The sequence below is a fragment of the Excalfactoria chinensis genome, chromosome 2 (genome assembly GCF_039878825.1).
Source record: "Excalfactoria chinensis isolate bCotChi1 chromosome 2, bCotChi1.hap2, whole genome shotgun sequence".
NCBI classification, from domain to species: Eukaryota; Metazoa; Chordata; class Aves; order Galliformes; family Phasianidae; genus Excalfactoria; species Excalfactoria chinensis.
In genome coordinates this window covers 117,654,559-117,675,026 of record NC_092826.1, presented here as the reverse complement: position 1 = coordinate 117,675,026, position 20,468 = coordinate 117,654,559, and the positions used below count along the sequence as shown (strand labels likewise).

The window sequence follows — 20,468 nt, the reverse complement described above, 5'->3', positions numbered from 1 at the left end:
CCCCATCCTCACGGGAGCCTGCTGTTCCATATGGCAAACAGGTACCAGAGCCTGAGAGGCCTTTCTTATGAAGTCAACGTGAAGGATAAAAGAAAACACAAGCAGACTAGATTGAAAGCTGTTTCTAAAATGAGAACTTTCTCGGTGTCATTCTGATTATGCTAAAAGCCCCCAAAACAGTGTCAGGAGGTGACCAGTAAAAAAGCAGAACGTACACATTGTCTCTCTCACAGCCTCAGATTCCTTCTGCCTCCACACTTCTTCTTCAGTAATTCTTACCATTACTTAAGTCAAAATATTTCAGAACAGGCATCAGAATAAGAGCAAAGATAAATAGTCTGTACTTATGTTTTCACCCTTAGTTCCATGAAAAAAATCAAAATAAGTACACTTTTGAGGGGAAGATGACTTCTATAAGCACTTATTCCTTCTATTTCAACACCACTGAGGGCAATTCCAACACACGCCTTGCTTCTGGGCAGCACAGCCTTTCACTCAGCATGCATCCATCAACCACAAACATCAAGACTGTCTCTTTATTCTTAAATGTTGCAGCTTTACCATCAGGACTCCAAGACTGGCTTTATACATCAGTCTGAAGCAAACCAAGTGTCCAGCTCTGCTCTCACTCACGCCCTAGTAATTCCAGACATGCTACCTTGGATTTACACAGCAGCAACAGTACAACACAGTAGAATACGGAACTTAAAGCTTTACCAACTAGAAGGCTACTGAAATTAATGTTTTGGCTAACTGCTTAAGTCTAAATGTTTCGGTTGGTTGGAAAAATACAAGGCCCCCACCAAGGAAACTAGCCCTATCAGTGAGGCAAGCTGTGCCAAATTACTTAGACTATAACAATCCTATCTAACCATGCATGCTCTCAAAACGTCTACCTTCTCCATTTGGCAAACCAGTGTCATATTCAGACACGGCACCGTTTAATTATGAACCAGATTGCAAGAAGAGAATAGGACAGTTAACTTACTGCTGTTTAATGAGCACGCTCTTGTTAGTCGTGAATACATTCACTGTACTCATTAAATCAGGAGGCAACAAAGTTCTGAATACATCATTAAAAGGATCCAGGAATGCTGCTGCTTTGTTCAGCATGACTACAGCCTCTGCTTGGCAGTTGGAAAGCAGGCAAGATACTCAAGGCCCTTCTGTGAGGCCAGCAGACCTGATTTTAACCTAGGAGGGAGAGAGCAAGAGATATGCTCCATTCAGAACTTAAACTTATCTTTTTATTGCTGACCTGAAGCAAGAACATGGGCTGTACTGTAAGATATCAACAAAAGAGTCATGCTTAAAGAAATTAAATTAGTAATAATAAATCACAGCCTGCCTTCAACACTCCCAAGGAGAAGGAGCATGTATTAACCTATCCGTCTGCCAGTTAACTAAATTAGCCTTCAATAACTAAATACATACACACCAAGAGGTTTTTCCTAAGCTATTTATAATGTATTGATTAAGGCTGAAGAGGAAGAGAAATGGGCCAGCAGAATTCCATACATTCTCCCAGAAGAGATTTAGGACATATGCTCAGTGAGAAGATGAAACTTCATCTGTGAAAGGTTGATCCATCTTCCCAGGAAAATGCACACTCACATGAGAATCTCCACATTTTAAACATGATACATTTACAGACAAGTCAGAATGTAACTGGCAGCTGTTTAACTTGGACTAATTGCAGGAGAAGCATCTTTTGCCAGAAGACCTAACTGCTGCACCACTGCTGGCATCGCTGGAGCTGCACAGAGCCCAGCATTTAGGGTTTAGCAAGGATGACCATTTCCTCTAGTACATCTTTGGGTGAGGTGAAGGACTAGAGAGAAAACATGCTTCTGAAACTTCTAGAGCTTGCTATAAGCAAATCCTCTTCTCCCTGGCCCTCTTACTCACATGGAGGGAACTGGATAGGTTGCTTAAGTTCAGAACATGGTAGGGTGGAAGGGGGGCTCTGTCTAGGGCTTAATACTCTCAGTGCAAGACTTGAGTACTTTAATCCAAGCAATTATTTCCCAGTCAGAAAGTTGTTGATACTGTAAGAGGATACATAAACACTGGATTCCAGTCAAACAAGGACTAACTCCCAACAAAGAATTGCTTTCAAGTACAGCAATCCCAAGCACATTTAGCAGGGCCTCCTCCCATTGTGCAGAGCTGACAGCTCATCCCTTCCCTGGGAAGACATGTTCTAACCAGCTGTGTTAGCACATTGTGACTGCACTTGCTCCAGGCCTTCAGAATAAGCCCCTGCAGATCAAGATCCTGATTTTCTCCGTTTTGCCAACAAAATTTTCAGGGGGAAAAAAAAAACCAAAAAGTCCTTCTGATTAAGCAGTCAGGCTTAACGCAATATGCCATGACTAATCCTCTTAAATTTTCTCTGAGTCCCGCATTATAATCTCAGTAACACCAGAGGCACTGTTCTTTTCACAGGAGCTACAGTGGCTGGGTGGACTCCCACAGCCTTACTGAACTAGCAGCTGATTCCTCCCTGCTGCCCATCCAAGCAATCAGCACCCAGGCTGCAGCACAGAGCAGCTTACTTACTTTGGGTGCAGTTATACAGCCAGCCTACTGCCAGAAACGTGTATCTACAAATGGTCCTGGCACTTGACTGAGTGCCCAGTTCAATGTCTTAAAAAGAGGAAAACAACAGCAAAAACACTTCAGCTTTGCGTCATTGTTTTTTCAGTATCAGATAAAAGATGGAAAATGGCTATTTAGATTTTCTAGATTTAATCTATTTTATTTAATTAGAATAGATTTTCTATTTAGATGATCAACTGAATGATCTGTACCTGTAACAAACAGAAAGGAACGTGCCTACCAAAACCACATGGAAAAACACATGAGAGCCTCTACAAGAATTCCATGTTACATCACTTACTTTGGCTACCACTATTTTTAATCACAGGAAAAAAGACTCTGCATGAAAGAATTCTGATTTGAGTTAGGAGATAGAAGACATACAAAGAGAAGAAAACAAGATTTCACATTTAACACAGGACACCACTGAGCTGCTTCTGCTCAAAAAGACCCACAAACGCTAATGATAAAAAGGAAAAGAAGATGCTGGGGAACTGTCTAAACATACATTGTCATGCTCAGTAACAATGTGCTTACAGGGTCAAAGCAATCCATATTACAAGAAATGGAGGGGACATATTTGTTACCTACCATAAAAAAGTAGCATTTTTCATCTTCACATACCTTTATTTTGCCATTTAATTAGCCATTTAATCAGTCTTGATAGATACCTCCCTTTTGCATTCTCTACCACACAAGCACATCAGAAATCCATACAATGCTAAGCAGCCTGGGATTTATATATCCAGGGTTTTTAAACTGCTTATCTGACTTCCAGAGGGAACAAACGAAACAAGACATGCATATGCTTTTCCTACCATACACAAACACAAAGGTTTCTCTGATTGCTCTGTGCTCTATCACCATAACAGCAGTTCTGTATACATATTTTAATCACAACATTGTGAATACCTCTTTCCCTGTGCACAATACAGTGTTACAGTTTATCGTGTATGCATAATAGAAAATGCAACACAACAATGTTCCCCACCTAAACAGGAGCATCAAAGAAAACAAAACCAAGCACAAGTGGTAGAACATGCGCACCTAAGACCTTGAGTCCTGGCTGGTCCCCTGACTCATACTCTCCAAACACAGCACTTGGATTTATTTTGACAGATCGCTTTTTTCATTCCTCTGCTTCAAACACTTCAAACTATTTTTGATACACGCAACTTAATGTAGAATATCTTGCTCAGAGGCATGGGAAGAAAATCTGTTTGTTGCATGGAAAAACAATTAGTCAGATGTTTCTTTTTCCATGTATTCTACTGCACCACATTTGGAGACTGGAAGAGAGCCTAGGAACATCTGCCACAGACTTTAAAACCCCTAATAATAGCACAGCTGGTGTCCCCAGCCTAACGACCTCAGCACAGACTCATGTGACATTCCTGACACTGCCCTCTGCCCAGCCTGAGCCCAGAACTGCTCCACAGTTGGACACCTTCATTCATTCCCAACTCAATTTGCATTTCACCAATGAACACTTGAAATGCTGACGTTTCAAGTGGCTTAACAACGCTCACCATTTCCATGGGATTTTCCCATGCTCCTTTCATTACGCCCCTGTTTGATGGAACATTCCATATTTCAAAAGATGAAGCTACTCAAGAAAACAACTGCAATCTCAGTGACGTAGGGTGAGAAACAAAATGCTTTAATTGCACTTAACTGTATTACAGAGCCATTATCTGTTCCATCCATTCCTTTAAGCTCATGGATTGCCCCTCTGTTCCTGTACATTTAGGAAACTTCCAAACCAATATTTCTAACTGCCTTCTTTTAAGGATGTTCGAAAGCTGTTTTACAGAGGATAAAAGCTGTATTACGAAGAAAAAGAAAAATCCTGACTCCACACAGCACCTCCCTATGTCTGAGAGCACTGTCCGAATGCTTTCTTGTATTCCAGCACTTGGTGCCATGCCCACTGCTCTCTGGTGCAGAATTTTTCCCTAACGCCCACCTGACCTACAGAGCAGCCTCTGGGAGACCACTGACATGGCAGAGCACCACCTGGGTATGCAGCTACTGCCTTGCAGAAGCCACGCTAACGAAACCATGGAGCATTTGCAAGAAATGCAGACAAACTGGGAAGAGATTGCCGTTTTCTTAATGTTGTTTGGGAAACGGATTTCCCCACCCCACTCCCATGTACAGAACAGGGCAAAGACTGGCTCAACACAGAAATGCCTCCATCTGAGAACTTCCATCAAACTGAGACAAGAAAAATTAAAATGGAGATGTCTGAATCCAAAAGGTCTTCTGCCTCTGAGCTAGAGAAGCTGGTTGTGTCCTCAAGGCTCTCCTTCTTCCAGCAGAGATGAAGGAAGAAAAGGATTTGCTAGATTTTTCTGATGAAGGACAAACCAAATGTTTCCCCTCACATTTCTTCTGCGGAGAGCAAAGCCAGCAACTCAAGCTACCACCCAAGCCAGTGCTGCTGCAACCCTGCCAGACCTGCTGCAGCAGCACAGAGGGAAACATGCCAGCCTCTGGCACTTTCCCTCAGCTGCTGCTTCTGCTCCTCCACCTCACACATGACCTAAATTTACAGCCAGCCCAGCACAGCAGGAGCTCCCCTGGCACCCCCAGGCAGCAGAGAAGCAGCTCCTCAGGCTCTCCTCTCCAACCCCTGCAGAGGCCATGCTGGCAGCAACCATGCTGGTGCCACCTGACAGGCAGCCCCATCCTGCCCCATTGGCACCTGCAGCTCTCACCAGGCACATGCAGGGGATGGGCTGGCACCCCATGCAGAGGGGACAGCAGCACCAGTTACAGGTTTGTGAGTTGAGAGCTCATAAACAGCTCTGGAAAGAAGTTTGAGTAATATATCTCTGTTCTCAGGTATATTTACCCATTTATCTATTTATTAGTTCTGGAGATAAAATATTTGAATAATAAGTTGTTTCAGTTGTCATGTCCTTTTAGTCACTCATTTATTTAATGGTGACATCTCAGATTGGATCTGTATTTTGTCCCTCAAAAAGAAGTAGAAGCAACAGTTCTAACATCAGTTTCATGGTTTTCTGTAAGAATCAAGCCCTAGATTCCTTACTGAGGAGTCACATAAAATTTGCAACTAGTTTTTCATACAACGTGCATCACAAACTAACAGGTTAGTACGCTTTACAGAGCACACTGCTATGCAAGCTTCTTTTATCCCCCTGAATTCTCTAACTGCATACAGGCACAGGATCTTACTGCTGGGATGATTGGAATATTTATTTTTACCTGAAAGAAACATAACCCAGACAACAGAAACACCCCAAAGCTGCCATTGCACTGCAGTAACTTCATTTCCTCCCCCCCACCAGAGACTGAAGCTGCAGGTGCGGATCATTCCCAGTTACCAAACAAACAAAAAAAGCCACCCCTGTTTACCCTGCTGGTTTCATAAAATAATGCTGAGTTGTAAGTTAGGAACTAACAGCAGCTTTAGCAATGGTGACATATGGAAAATGTTAAAAAGAAAGAAGAAAACTGCTGTATCCACAGTAACAAGAGGCTGAATACTGAGCTCCAAATTCCAAGTCTAACTCATTTAATCAGTTTGCTATAAAACACCCATATGTGACACTAACATCCTCCTTTAAGAATGTTTTCATTCTTGTTTCCCACAAGGGACAGAGGAGATGAACACAAAAGCAGATACATTCCCACACTATCCAACAATATTGGCTTATTCTAAAGTAAGAGCCATTTGGCAGATGACTTATTTTCATCACATCGCTGCACAACAAAGAGAAGAACTGAAAACACAGAACAAGTTATATTTTGGTTTGTATGAAGTGCCGAGACCTGAGCAAGGCTATACAGAAGATGAGTCCCATTGCAGCTATCAGTTTGGCTGTGACATACATACTTACAGTCACATGCCCTGTACCTCATACTTGTTATTATTCCCAGAGCCATGACAATCAGGATGGATTTTAGGTAGCATTTTTTCCTCAAGTCTCAGAAGTAAGTTTATTAAACTACACACGCTCTTATTTCTGACTTCACATTGGAGAAAAAAAAAAAAGCACTTTAAGGAACTGAGTAAACTATTGTACCTTTTCATTCAAAATTTAACATTTGTTACAATACCGGCAGTTGCACAACGCCACTGTCTAGTTCTAGACATTCATAGAACACTGAATGTGTCACACTGTAGAGGTGTGACAGAACAAGTGAAGGAAAACCATTTCATCTCAGTCTTAAACAATTAGGAGCCACAGCAGCAAAAGCTGCTTCACAAGTGCTGAGTCTGGATGTAGCAAAGGTTGGCACCAGAGAATAACACTGCTTTGTAAAAATAAATTTGACATCAGACACATGCAAGAAGTCTGTAGCTGTGCTGCTGCTTGTGTAACAGATACAGTAACCATAAATAAGATACCTGCTGCCCTTTAACTTTGCTTGTTTTGTGAAGGGCAACTGCTTCTGAATAGTTTCCTCAAGTGCAAGGTCTTGCACCTGGCTTGCAGCAACCTCAATGTCAATACTGACTGACAAACAAAAGGATGGAGCACAGTCCTGCCAGAAAGGACCTGGGGGTACCGGTGGATGGCAAACTAGACATGAGGCAGCAATGTGCTCTCACAGCCCAGAAAGCCAACTGTATCCTGGGCTGCATCCAAAGAAGCATGGCCAGCAGGGCAAGGGAGATGATCCTGCCCCTCTGCTCTGTGCTGGTGAGGTGTCGCCTGGAGTACTGCATCCAGATGTGGAGTCCTCAGTAGAGGAGAGACATGGACCTCCTGGAGTGCATCCAGAGGAGGGCCACAAAAATGACCTAAGAAATGGAACACTTCCCCTGTGAGGACAGGCTGAGAGAGATGGGGTTGTTCAGCCTGGAGAAGAAAAGGCTCCGGGGTGAACTCAAAGTGGCCTTTTAATATCATGGGGCAGCTGTAAGAAAGAAGGGAATAGACTCTTTATCAGGATCTGTTGTGATAGGATAAGGGCAAACAGTTTTAAACTAAAAGAGGAGAAAAACAGATTGGACATAAGTGAGTTTGGCTTTTTTGTTTATTTGTTTTTTACAATATGGGTGGTGAGGCACAGGAACAGGTTGCCTAGAGAGGTGGTGAGTGCTCCATCCCTGGAAACATTCAAGGTCAGGCTGGACGGGGATCTGAGCAATATGATCCTACTGCAGACACAGGGGAGTTGGACCAGATGACCCTTAAAGGTCCCTCCCAACTCAAACAATTTATGATTCTGTAATGTCCCCAGCACAGTGTGAAGAAAAAAAAGGACTAAGCTCATACTGGCTCAGAGCAGACACAACTATTTTCTTGCTTCCAATAGGTCCCAGCTCTTTTCCCTTCTCTCTGGTGCCACATGCAGCAGCTCCATCAAAACCTGTGTGGGAGAAGGTGGGCAAAAACAAGGAGCTCTTGCAAGTGGTCTAGCACTTCCACATTTCAAAGAGACTGCAACTGCCCTTAACCATCTACACTGTACTCACATTATTTCACTCAATACAACAGCATCTGTATACAATTTACAAATACTCAGCTTTACTTCACTTACAGGATGAAGGCAACGACTGGAAGATAACAGGAATCTTAACCTGCCCACATTCCTGACCATCTCTAGGATTCTAAATTTTCTGAGCAAAAAAGCTTCCCTTCCAAAGTACCTTAACATGTACCTTATTCAGCTGCTGTCCTGATAGGACTTGCCATTTGCTACTTAAGAAACTGAAAAATCAGAAGGCTGGCATGCAAGTCAAATACGTAAAGGAACAAAGACAGACAATGCAAACACTGTATAACTGCAGAGTACACTCATTGATAGGTAGAGTTACCGTAACCTGTAATAATTCCGGCTTGGCACAATTCCCATATTTGTGAACATACCTCACCAACAGTACTGCCAAAACGTTGTCTTTTCCTCCACACGTGGATGACTGAGGGTAGATGCAGGAGCAGTTTTAAAGCTGTAATCACAAAGCTCATAAATCACACAAGATCACAAGCATGTGCAGCCAGAGTAGTCCAGGGGCCTTCTAAGCCACAACTGAGCTTGGCAACAGGAAAGTTCCCCCTCACAGAACCTTAATATTCAGAGCTGCTGCAGTTTGATTCACATTAGCTGAGCACTTACATAAAGAGGCGATAGGCTCTAGTTCAAGTCACTTGGCTAAACTTAGCCCAGAGTAACAAACCCTATGAGTTATTAATCAGCTATTTCACTGTGTCTGAGTCCCATGTCATCTGACAGCATCATCTTGAAAAACCAACAAAATAATATTTAACTGAAGCGGTGAGCACATCCGCATTGTTACAGCTTCCTAATGATTTCTGAGCAGGGCATGCTCTGTAGACAAAAGAAAAAACTTGGACAAAATATCCAAGACAGCATTGCTATACCCAATTGCGTTTACCAGCAATGAGACGAGACAGGATGACAGACCAACTCTGCCCTCCTATCTACGCCATCTCTTAAGCAAACTCCCACGTTTGCAAACTCACCCATCTAGGTGCAAGCAGAAGCTGATCCAACTAGTGTTGGAGCTGCCAAGAAATGCATTTCCTTTTTTTCATGCTTTCTTCTCATTTAAGTTGTCCGCATACTTTACCACAAATTACCATACCCCAGGGCACCATGAAAAAGTGCAAGTGTCAGTACAGGAGCCCTACAACAGCCATTCACAAGTGCACAAAACAGAGCTGTTTCATACTCCCATTTGCTTTGTGGTCACTTGGAAGAATGCAACTACAAAAACTCAATACACAGCAAAATAAACACACCCCAGGCAAAGCTCACGTCAGTGGAGATCTCTTAACCTGAAGGTCATATTGTCAGCACTATAAATGTGCAAGCAGCTGCTGACATTTTGATCGGGTCCATGCATTGCAGGGTGCAAGATCCAAGACACTGTGATTTAGAGATACATCCAAGGCATGAGGGATTCTAGACTCTTCTGCCTCCACAGCTGAGGTACTGTAGATACTAACTATATTTAGCCAGATGCATTACTGTATCCAGCAATAGCAACTGAAGTTGGTTTTTTAAGAATATAAAAAGTAAAACAGTGCAGATACACATTACAGGTTCCCTAGACAAAACCCCAACCATCCGGATACAAATGTCACAACTTTACAATGTAATTGATCTTCCTAAATTTCACTCTCCGCTCCCCCTCCCCCATCCCACATAAAAACCCACCACCACAGAGAAGGATTTTGACTACATTCCTTTTTCATTCTCCAGCCTTTTCACAGCAGGCACATTATGGTTGATCCTCACACAAAAAAGAAGCAAGTAACAACCGAATGAGTCACTGGGATTCAAAGCCTGCTTTTTCCCTTCTAGAGTGCAAATTCTGCAGCCAGGCTCACTTGGTTGGCTCCTGCAGTCAGTTCCCAAAAGATAGGTGTGAAAACTAAAAATGCAGAACAAATAAATAAACGTAGCTGGTAATACACAGCAATCTAGGATTTACTCAAGGAAGCATTCCTGAGTTACAGGGCTGTCCTCTGCTTCTCATAATTGATGTTCAGTTAGACACTGTAAGATCTCAAAATCCTTTGGCATCTCCAGTGATAACTAAACCACCCAAAGAACTGCGACAAAAACAGTTCCCCCAAGGCTATTCTTCAGCTTCACATACAGCCAGTTCCAAGTTGCCACACCACTGCATTCTTAGCTTTTTGCCATGAAACAAACAACAGTTCCCAGTTAGAAATCAGGACAATAACAACCAGGTCCTATTCAGAAGAAAAAATGAATTAACTGCTGCAGGATTCAGCAGAATTCTGATTCAAATCAGAACCAGAAGAGGCTGAAGCCCTCTTATCTCACACCTTCCAGATTTCTGCAGTTAGAAGTAAGTATTCTATAGCTGTTCAGTCTGAGTTTGCTAAGTCAAAAATAAATAAATAAATAAATAAAATCTTTTACTACCCACATTGAAACAACTGCTTGCTTATCTTCTCTCTTTCAGATAAAAGTCTGAGAAACAAATAGAACACAGTACTCCATCTGCTATAACAGACTATGCCATGAGCCAATCCTGACCACGCAGCCCCTCCTATTTCCTCTTACTCATTTCTCTTGCTACGATATTATATCATGTCTTTATCATCAAGTCCTTCCCGTTGGTCACAGGATCAAAACAATAAGCCTGCTGCTAGGTGTACTGAGGAATTTCCTCTTCAGCCTTCTTGATGAGGTAATTAGTGCTAGTCTACCATCTCACATAACAGAAACAGGACCAAGTATTCAATTTTCCCTGAGGAATTCCCCTAATCAAGATTATTAAATGATGTTTACTGCATTCTTATACACGTGTGTGTCTGTGTATATACACAAATGCACATGCATGTAAGCATACAAGAGGACAAAGCAGTAAAGGGACAAAGGAGGGCAGGACTATCTCCAGCAGAGGCAACAAGCTGTGAGACCCAACTGCACAGGCCCAGCCTCCTGGCATACACTTCCCCAGCCATCTCGGGCTCGAGTTAGCACAGGCTGTCCTGAAGGCACACCCCTGTCTTAGCAACCACCAACCAGTAAGCTCTACATTCCCATCACTCCTTTTTCCTCATACAAACACTGGTGTGCTTGTGAATGAAAAAAATCTGGTTGAAACAGGAAGAGGGCAGAAAGCAAACCACGCTTTCTGCCCTCTTCCTGTTTCAACCAGGCTGGTTTAAAGCAGTTTTCAGCTAACTGAGCTGGCCCACTGTGCAAGGCCATAAAAGAACCAATGCTTAAACAAGTAGTGTGGATGGGAAAGAAGGAAGGCCTGCCCTCTTCTTCAGCTTCCACAGCTTATCAGGAAACCACAATTCTTAAAAGAGTCCAACGCCTAAACCACTCTTGGCTTTGCTTCTTTTTCTTGACAGTCACCTCCCAAAGTTAATATGAAGCTTTGAGGATTTTCATATTGGTGCTGCTGCAGAGTTTTCTTCCATGCTTCACTAAGGAGAGAATAGAAATCCCTGGTGGGATGGAGTCATTCCAGTTCTTAATTCTTACTCTGTTCACATACAGTAACACGTGAACATTTGCATCCCTACTATATTTTTCAATTAAAAAAACCAAACACATTTAAGTGTATACTAGTATAGATTTTCTGCCATCAAGTATCATCAACAACAGCCTGGGAATAGAATGAGAATCCAAATAACTCCCAGTGAATGAGCTAAGATCATAATAAAATAATGAATGTTGAATTTAAGAAATTCACTCTATTTTCAGGAGGTATATTCAGCATCCACACCCATAATGGCATCAAGCTGCCTGCCCCACCAAGGCTCAGATGTTTAGCTACAGACACTTCAAGTAAAAAACAAAATCCCTTCTCTTTCCTCCTATGCAGTACATCAGCACAGGGAGGCACTAAATGAAATAAAATTGAAAGCTTTGTTATAATGTCAACGTGTAGCAGGTATCCCCCAGAAGCTAATAAACAGAATGGAACAGAATGGGTGCTGTGTTTACCTCTGGAAGGGAGAAGTAATGAGGTCAAAAAAGCTATGAGGCTGACTTACACAGAACAGCCAACAGCAAGCAAAGCAAGACGGCACTCTGTCCTGGATGTGCTGCGTTCTTAGCATCTGAAAATCTCAGCCTCTCATTTGGAACACTGGTCTTTTTCAGAGCAATACAGCCCCCAGGTTAGCTTCCCATATACATTTCACTAAAATCACTACCATAACACAAGCACTGCCTTATCCCAAAGAACATAAGTTGTTTCAAGCTTCTGTAAAATGCTTTCCATTGCCTGAACAACTCGTATGCTCTTCAGAGAAGAGAACAAACTACCTAGAGTTTTTTCTGTTGTAGAAGAAATTAGTAGTACATGCTACCAATTTCACTAGTGTAATGAAAAGCCAGGTGTAGCTGTCTTGTTCATTTCTCTTGTCCGCTGAGGCCACCTGGCTCAGACACTCCACTAGGACAGATCCAAAAGCACCAACAGCAGAAAGAACATGCCAACATACTGAACTAAGTGACAAGAAACGGATCTAGTACTGGCACTGACTCCTGAACCTTGGTCAAGTGTTTTGATCTTGCTGACCCCATCATCCCTTGCAAAGTGAGAGAAGACTAACTTTGTTGACCTGCGAGTACTTACTTTGAGTTGAATACTTTGTAGCTTCCACAAAGCAAAAGAACCAAGCATTTAAGAAAGTTGCAGCAGTTTCTAAACAAAATCCTGGTTATTTGATGAAATCAGTACACACGACTGCCACAGAAAAGTTCATGTTCTCTAAAGAAGAAAATGACAGCATAACAATTACCCAACTGGATTACAGTAAAAATACAGTCCCACCCCAAAGTCCAAAGGAATTCCATTCTGCCTTGTGAGTGCAGCATCCAACCTTTCTCAGGCTTTTTATTCTAGCACAGTTATCTTGCAAAACATGATTATGGAGACAGCCGCTATGGACAAATATTCAAGGAAGGAATATGAAAATAATCAAAGGTTACAGACATTTCAAATGGTCAGAAGCAGTATTTTCAGTTCAGATCACCTTACACTGGAAATTTATGGCTCTCAGCTCAGCCACAAGTCACCAGGTCAAACCATAAGTGCTTATCTACCACCTGACGAGATTACATAACGTTCAGGAAATGCAGCTATAAAAGCACTGCTCTTGCTGTGACCTTCACACTTGCGGGCACACAGAATTTCTTACAGGACCAAGGCCTTAAAGAAAGCAATGGTTTTGGTAAACACTGATCACCATCCCTTCCATGTAGTAATCATTCCTTTCCTTCCTGGAAATGATCATCAATGTTTTATTACCACAGGAGGAATGAAAGGAAAAGTCTATCACTTGGTGAATGCAGGGCAATCTGTGGCTACGCTGCTACAGGAGAAGTTTCCGAATAAGAAATGACAATATCAGAAAACCTGATTTCTTCCTCATCACCTCAAATCTATGTCTATGCACCCTCAGAAATACAGCTACTCTAGACAATCAGAGCCGCACAGAAAGATATTCCATTCAAGAGAGATCCAAAACAATACCAAAAATAGTTGGAGGATTTTGACAGTACTTTGGCATTTTCCAGCTCTGTTTACTGTCCAAGTATTACTGGGGCAGTGTGCTTTTTAGGGGTTTGAACCGGAATAAACATACCTGCTCTATATCTCTTGGGCTTTAGGGTTTGATTGCTGCAAATCAGAACTGCAATGTTTCTGCTCACTGCAGCAGAGCAGAAGGTGCCCTCCTTGCAAAGCATGCAGATGTTCAGTGGGTGATCACAACTTACTGCAACTACCCGACTGCCTCTAAGAGGTGCAGAGAATTACTTTAACGTATCCACAGTTTTCATTGTTTCCCCCCTGCCATCTATAAATGATTCCACTTTCTGAACATCTCCTAAGATTTGGTTTCTATTAAAGGATGAGATAAATCAAAGTAGTGTTATTATGAACTGCACTGAATGCTGATGATAAGCAGTTTTTCCCTGCTGAAGCACTGCAATTATTACACCGCAATTATTTCACTGGAGGAGGAGGGGGGTGTGGTCCCTCTCCTGTATCACAGATAGGAAACCAGATGACAAGTTTATCTATAAAAGTAAATGAACAATGCTAACATTTCTGAAGTCTAATCTTAGGCATTCTCTGCATCCCTCTATTGTTTACACATATTGTTTGAGGAGCATTTTCAGGACTGCTTTTCACTTTACAATATTTCTCAGAAGTCTATCAGTGGAAAACTTCCCTCAGCTTCAGAATGGCTGAACACAGCTGCTTCTGGTAGGCCAGTATTACAAGGATCAATACTAGTCCAAGTTCATTTAACATCTCAGTTAATGATATGAACAACGGGGCAAATAATATGTTCAACTATGCTGCGAGCCAGCAGGAATGTCTGATTCCTTAGGATATTTCATGTTTAATTAGTAGTACTGGGACAATTTTTCCTCAGAGTGCTAAACAACCATATAGAAGTCTTAACTCACGCCAAAACACTCCAGCACAGAGTCATAGACACACAGTTTCGATAGTCACCTCTTAGTTCTTTCTGGCTTTGTAACATCCACAGGTTGGTACTATTCTTCATAAGATCAAAGAAAAATGCTCTGCCAATTTTGTCTGAATTTTAAGGTCTTTCCAGGGAAGTTTGCTAAGAACAAATCAATGAAGAAGGCATAAAGAAATCAGTCTTTCAGTTAGTCTGCGTGTACTACATACATTTAAAACATTTTACACATTAAGTTTGAGGATAATATTACTTGCAATAGAGAATATAATTTGTGGGCACCTTGCTCAGAAAAAAGTACTCAGAAACACAGACTGAACTGAAAATTACTGGAATGGAAATACTCAAATTAATTTTTAAGCCTGCTCTCATTCCATATCACAAAGGAAAATATATGTGTATACCCTAAAAACTTTGACTGCTCAGTATTTCCCCCTTCTGTTCATATAGACGTTGGGAGTTAAGATTACTTCATAAGCACACAAATGCATGCTGGTTAGTCAGTCTTAGTATCAAAAGTAAAACCTCACGTACCAATATGTAACTGGTTTTGATTATACTAGAGCTTAGGGTGTAGCAGTTTCACAATCAGCTTATGCTCAGAGGGCTTTCTCACCTGACACCAAAGCCTCAGCCATTTACTCTCATTGCTTCCTTTGCCTCACTGCTAAGATGTGCTCAGCTGCCCAAAGGATTGGGTCAGATCAGACAGACAATCCTATTAAAAACTAACCTTAACAACAACAACAAAAAACCAAATAACCACCAGCTCTCAACTAAACCATGGAGTTGCTTCCCAGCACCATGACAAAGGAGGAGGTGGGAAAGGGAATCCACAGTCAGATTGCCCCAATAGGCAGCAATATGGTCTTGTGTCACAACAAGCCAGTAACAAAACTTTGCAAGAGCTTTTACACATTTTCTTCTATTTCTCTGACTCCTACAGTGCTCTGAAGTTCTGCTGTAAATGCCAAAACCAATTGGAACAGGCTGCCCAGAGAGACTGTGAATGCCTCTTCCCTGAAGGCGTTCAAGGTCAGGCTGGATGGGACCCTGAGCAGCCTGAGCTGGTGGACCGGCAGCTCTGCCCACAGGAGGAGGCTGGAACAAGATGATCTTTAAGGTCCCTTCCAACCTAAGCTATTCTATGATTTTAGGACTCAGAAGAGCTCTAGTATACATCAGAATACTTTAAAAAGAAAAACAAAAAGGGGGGGGGGGGGGGGGGGGGGATGGACAGGGGTAAGAAAAGAAAGGAAAAAAAGAGATCTCCAGGCAATAGGACAGCTACAAGCCACAGTACTGTTTAGGTTTACAGCATCTAATGGATTGCAAGTTGCAAGGTTAGACAACAGTCCTGTCCAGAGAAGCAGTAAGAAGGGCAAAGAATCGACTCCAGTCACTAACTAATTTAACTAAAGCAAATCTGCCAACATAATAGAATCTAAGTCTCTGAGCTAATCTGTTTGTGCCATCGATAAGCCTCTTAGCCAGACAATCGTAAGCAGGATGACCATAGGGCATGACTTTTTGCACTGTAATCAATGCAAATGATGAATCAAAGTTCAAATAAAGGACAGTTTTAAACAAAGAATATTAATGGTGAACGCCTGAAATTTGTTTAGCTGACAGCACGTTATTCACAATAAAGTAAAATAAGAGTGCTTGGGAACTTGCATAGTTATCTCAATCAAACCAGGCAAGCAGGTAAGCTTCAAATCAGACAGCATGTGGCAACTCAGAGGGCCTGCATTAACAGAAAGTTAGTTTTCCATGTTTTTCTCTCTCCCAGTTACCCTGAGCCCACAACTGAATCCACAAAGTTGACCCCTCCACACAAGTGCAGCATTCCAAGAAGGCAATGGTATTGCTCATGGAATTTCAATGACACAAACATGACTCAGAAACACGTACCTTCACTGCACAGGCATGGTAAAACACAAACCAGTTCTACAGTCCCAGAATTACAAAGCTGACTACATTAGGTGCACTGCCTACAACTCGGATGTGTATAGAGGCTAGAAAGCATCCTATCTATTACATTTTTACGATGGCTCTGAAAGACACTTGGCAAACGGTACTGGAGTCTATTCCTCTTAATGGCCCTTACACTACACAGAAGTGAGTCTCATTCAAAGCAGAAACGAGGAACAGAACAGTCATCATGGCACTATGCCTTCGGTCACTTTACAAGCAGTCTGAGAGTTATTTATTCCTTAATTGTGATCACGGTAGCATCACTAAGCTTTCTACAGCAGCAGAACTTATTGCACATTTGGAAACATGAACAGCTCAGAAAGGAAACAGAATCGGTTACAAAAAGGCAATAGTTCTCTGATCAACAAGCTAAAATACAGCTCCTAATTCCATGGTCTGGAATGAGACTTCCTCTATCTGTTCTTGCATTCATCTGGAAGTGTTATGGAACTAAACAGCACATAAAGGCTACTGACCAGTTTTGTAAGAATTAAAATGGGGGTCATTCCAGAAGTCATACCAATGACGTCACTGTGGCCTAGAACTGGAGACTTGCTAGAGGAAGCACCAGTTATTGTGAACAGAACAGTATTACTGGGGAAGAGAGAAAAATGCTTCCTCCAAAATCTGAAGCAAATAACATTTTATAACAACAGGAAATGCTGCACTAACCCTGAGTAGCACAATGCACAACATCCAGGTAACACTAAACAAAAGGCGTGATACAAATCGCTAGTAGCAGGACTGCTAAACCACCTCACTTTTGGAAGTTAAAGATATTTATTATCAGCAAAGAAATGCATTTATAAAAAACAAGAAAGCAAAGAAAGAAGAAAAGTGTAACTTGTGTTTTTACTTCCCCCCTCCCAAGGGAAGGTTTAAAGAACATAGGGAATCATTGTGCACAGCTATCAGAGTGAAAGCTTTGTTCTTAACTTCTTGCCCTTAAACAATGCAGATACTGCACTTGTTCTGAGAATGCTTTCCACTAAGCTATTAAAAATCAACAAATCTTGCATTAATGTACTTCCATGGCAGATATAGTGGGAAGCTTCAGCATTTTTCCTTGTAATGGCTTCAAACTCATACAGTGAAAACAGTACAAAATGCTAGTTTCAATCAAAAATATTTAACCTTTACTAATTAGTCCAATTCTAGTCTCACTCTTCTACTCCTACATGGATTGGCTAGATATTTCAGAATGCAAAAGGAAACTGTTAGAGGACATGGGAAAGCAATGATCACGTTACTGCTATAAAAGCAACTGGCACTCCTACAGGACAGAGAACACGTGAAGCAGCAATGAGCTCAGCTGGGGGCTGCAGCATAGAAGACCACAATGAACCTGCAGGTAGGACATCCAAACCACTCCAGACAACAATCTCTTCCATCTGATCTCACTCCCTGCCGCAGGCAACTTCACCAACTCCCATCTGCATTCCAAAAGCTGATGAAGTCCTAAGTTAACATCCATTAAAATACAGTGCAAAACTTGCAGATGACATGCCAGTATTGCTTCACTAGCTAGAAATCTGGATTAAGCCAGACTGGACAATGCAGCAATAGCTTCACATTTCACTGAGATTTTAGGCATACACATAACAAACACGGAACACCAAACACGTTTACATACGTGCCAAATGACGTTAACGCTTCCTCAACACACTGCTGCACCATCCCCTGCTCTAGAACCAACTTCTTACAAAGTTCTGTTGATTGGTTTCCTGAGTCTTTTTGCCCTACATCCAGAGTTAGATCTACTGCTGTCATCCACCATGTGGTTAACTCTTCTGTCAAGTGAGAACCCATGCATGCAACTGACAGAAACTTCTGTTTTACTTCAACAGAGATGCAAACTCTATCCATGTATTCAGCTGCCTGGGCTCCTCTTAACAAAGTGGCTCACACTAAAAACTGAAAACTCTGCTTTCCATTAGGATATTTACACTTCTGTTTATGCTTCTTCACAGTGATGTTCACTGGAAAACAGAAGACAAACAGCTGTAATCACGGTTTAATATCATGTTCATATGTGCTGCTGAAATGATTCTTATCTGTTGACATCAGGCTCAATTATAACAGGTTACAGTGCCTAAGAGAAGGCACAACTTTGAGCATCCACCTTCTGGGGTGAGAAAGAACACGCTTTCCATCGCACTTCTTGTGGAAGCTCCAGAAGAGCTGTTAACAGAAGCAACATAGGATCATAGAATATTCCCAAAAGGGAAGGGACCAAGACGGATCACAGAGTCCAACCCCTGGCTCCACACAGCACCAGCCACAATTCAGACCCCATGTCTGACAGCGTTGTCCAAACACAACCTGAACTCCAGCACTTGGGGCTGTGCCCACTGACCTGGGCAGCCTGTTCCATGCAGACCTTGTCCCTAACCCCACCTAACCCTCCCCAGACACAGCCATTAAACAGCTCCAGTATGGACAGAAGCAAGGGCCTCACTCACAGCACATGAAACTGTGTAACGTACAACAGTAAAGTATGCACCCCATCATCAGAACTGTTGCTTTTTGTCACTGTTTCTCTCCGAAAGTCTTTACACCTGTGATTTAATCTCAGTGGACTGAACACTTCAAATAAGGCTACAGCTGCCAAGGCAGCGTCCGCGCGGCAGCTTCTCACAAAGAACTGTGAGCACAGGAGAAGAAGTCTGGCCTTCCACCCACTGACAGATGCTCCATTCCTTGTACATTTCCTCCTGCTTCCTAATTTTACACAAAACATGAGCTTATCTAAACATGAAGTTCAAAGCAGCCAGCTGCAAATCAGCGGACGCTGAGACTTCAGCCTTGCTAAAAATATAATGGAATATTTTAGTCATTTTAAATAGAAGTCCACCTCTGAAAGCTATCTGTAATCCTCGACACTAAGGAAACCAAGTCAATATTTAAAGTCCTCCCCAGCGGCTAGGAAAGCTCTTAGGGGGGTCCTCCCGGCCGACGACGGCAGCACCGTACCCGTCAATAATTTACAGGTCCGGTTTAACAAGCGATCCCTGACCCTCGGTGAGCAGCCGGACCCGGCCGTCCCGTCCTGTCAGCGGCCAGAGGGGACAAAAGAGCACACGCGGTCGGCACAGCCCGGCGCCCGCCCGCCTCCAGCCAGCTGTGAAGGTCGCCGGTGCAGCGGGGAGCGGGAGCCGCGTCGTCCCGCTCGGTGACCCACTTCGCCGCCCGGCCAAAGGAGCTGGTCCCGCTCGCTCACCTGCGGTCACTGCGTCGTCTCCCCCCACCCCCCTACCGGCCGCAGCCGCTCGTCGCGCCCCGCGCACTCACCCCGCTGCGGGCCCCCTGGGCGGCGGGACGCGGGCGGCGGCGCCCCCGCCGGCGGGGGGAGCCTGGCTGCCGGCGGCGGCCACTGCCGGACCGCTTCGTCCCTCACGGCCCGCCCGCGGCCCGCGGCCCCTCAGCGGCGCGGGCAGGGCGCGGGGGCTGCTGGGGCCGGCGCGCTGCTGCGGCTGCTGGTTCGCCCTCCGTCCGCCGGCGCCTCATGAGCCCTCCGCCGCTGCCGGCTCTCTCCGCCTCTCCAGCCGCCCGCTCTCGCACGGCGCCCGCAGACCGCCGCAAACCCCTCCCGCCGGCGGCATGCAGCCGGGCCGCGCGGCGTCCTCGGTGGGCGGGCACCGAGGGGCGGCCGCAGCGCAACCCCCGGCGGCCATTACCTCATGGCCCAGCCCTGCCGCGGGGAGGGGCAGCCCGCCCGCTCCGGGGGTGCTGCGGGACGGGTCAAGTGAGGCGGGTGTTGGGGTCGTAATGGGAGTTAAGCGCTCCGAATGAGTATTGCTCGAGTCTGGAAGGAGGAGTGCTGCCCGTGTCCTGGCAGAAAGTACCAGTGTGAAGGCAAGATGCGCCAATACCAGAAAATCGCCAAGGGGAGGGCTTCTGGCTGCTGTCTCACAGACAGAAAAGCTTCGGTCTGGGTTCTTAACGGAT

At 43.7% G+C, this 20,468-nt stretch overlaps 1 protein-coding gene across 1 annotated transcript in view; it reads right to left on the bottom strand.

Moving 5' to 3' along the window:
* The window catches only part of TRAK1 (trafficking kinesin protein 1), a 122,426-nt gene extending 102,431 nt beyond the window's left edge, over positions 1-19,995 (bottom strand). The window contains exon 1 of the mRNA XM_072330566.1: positions 19,812-19,995. The gene's annotated coding sequence lies outside the window, so the exon portion shown is untranslated. The remainder of the gene's footprint in view (positions 1-19,811) is intronic.
* Between the last annotated feature and the right edge of the window lie 473 nt (positions 19,996-20,468).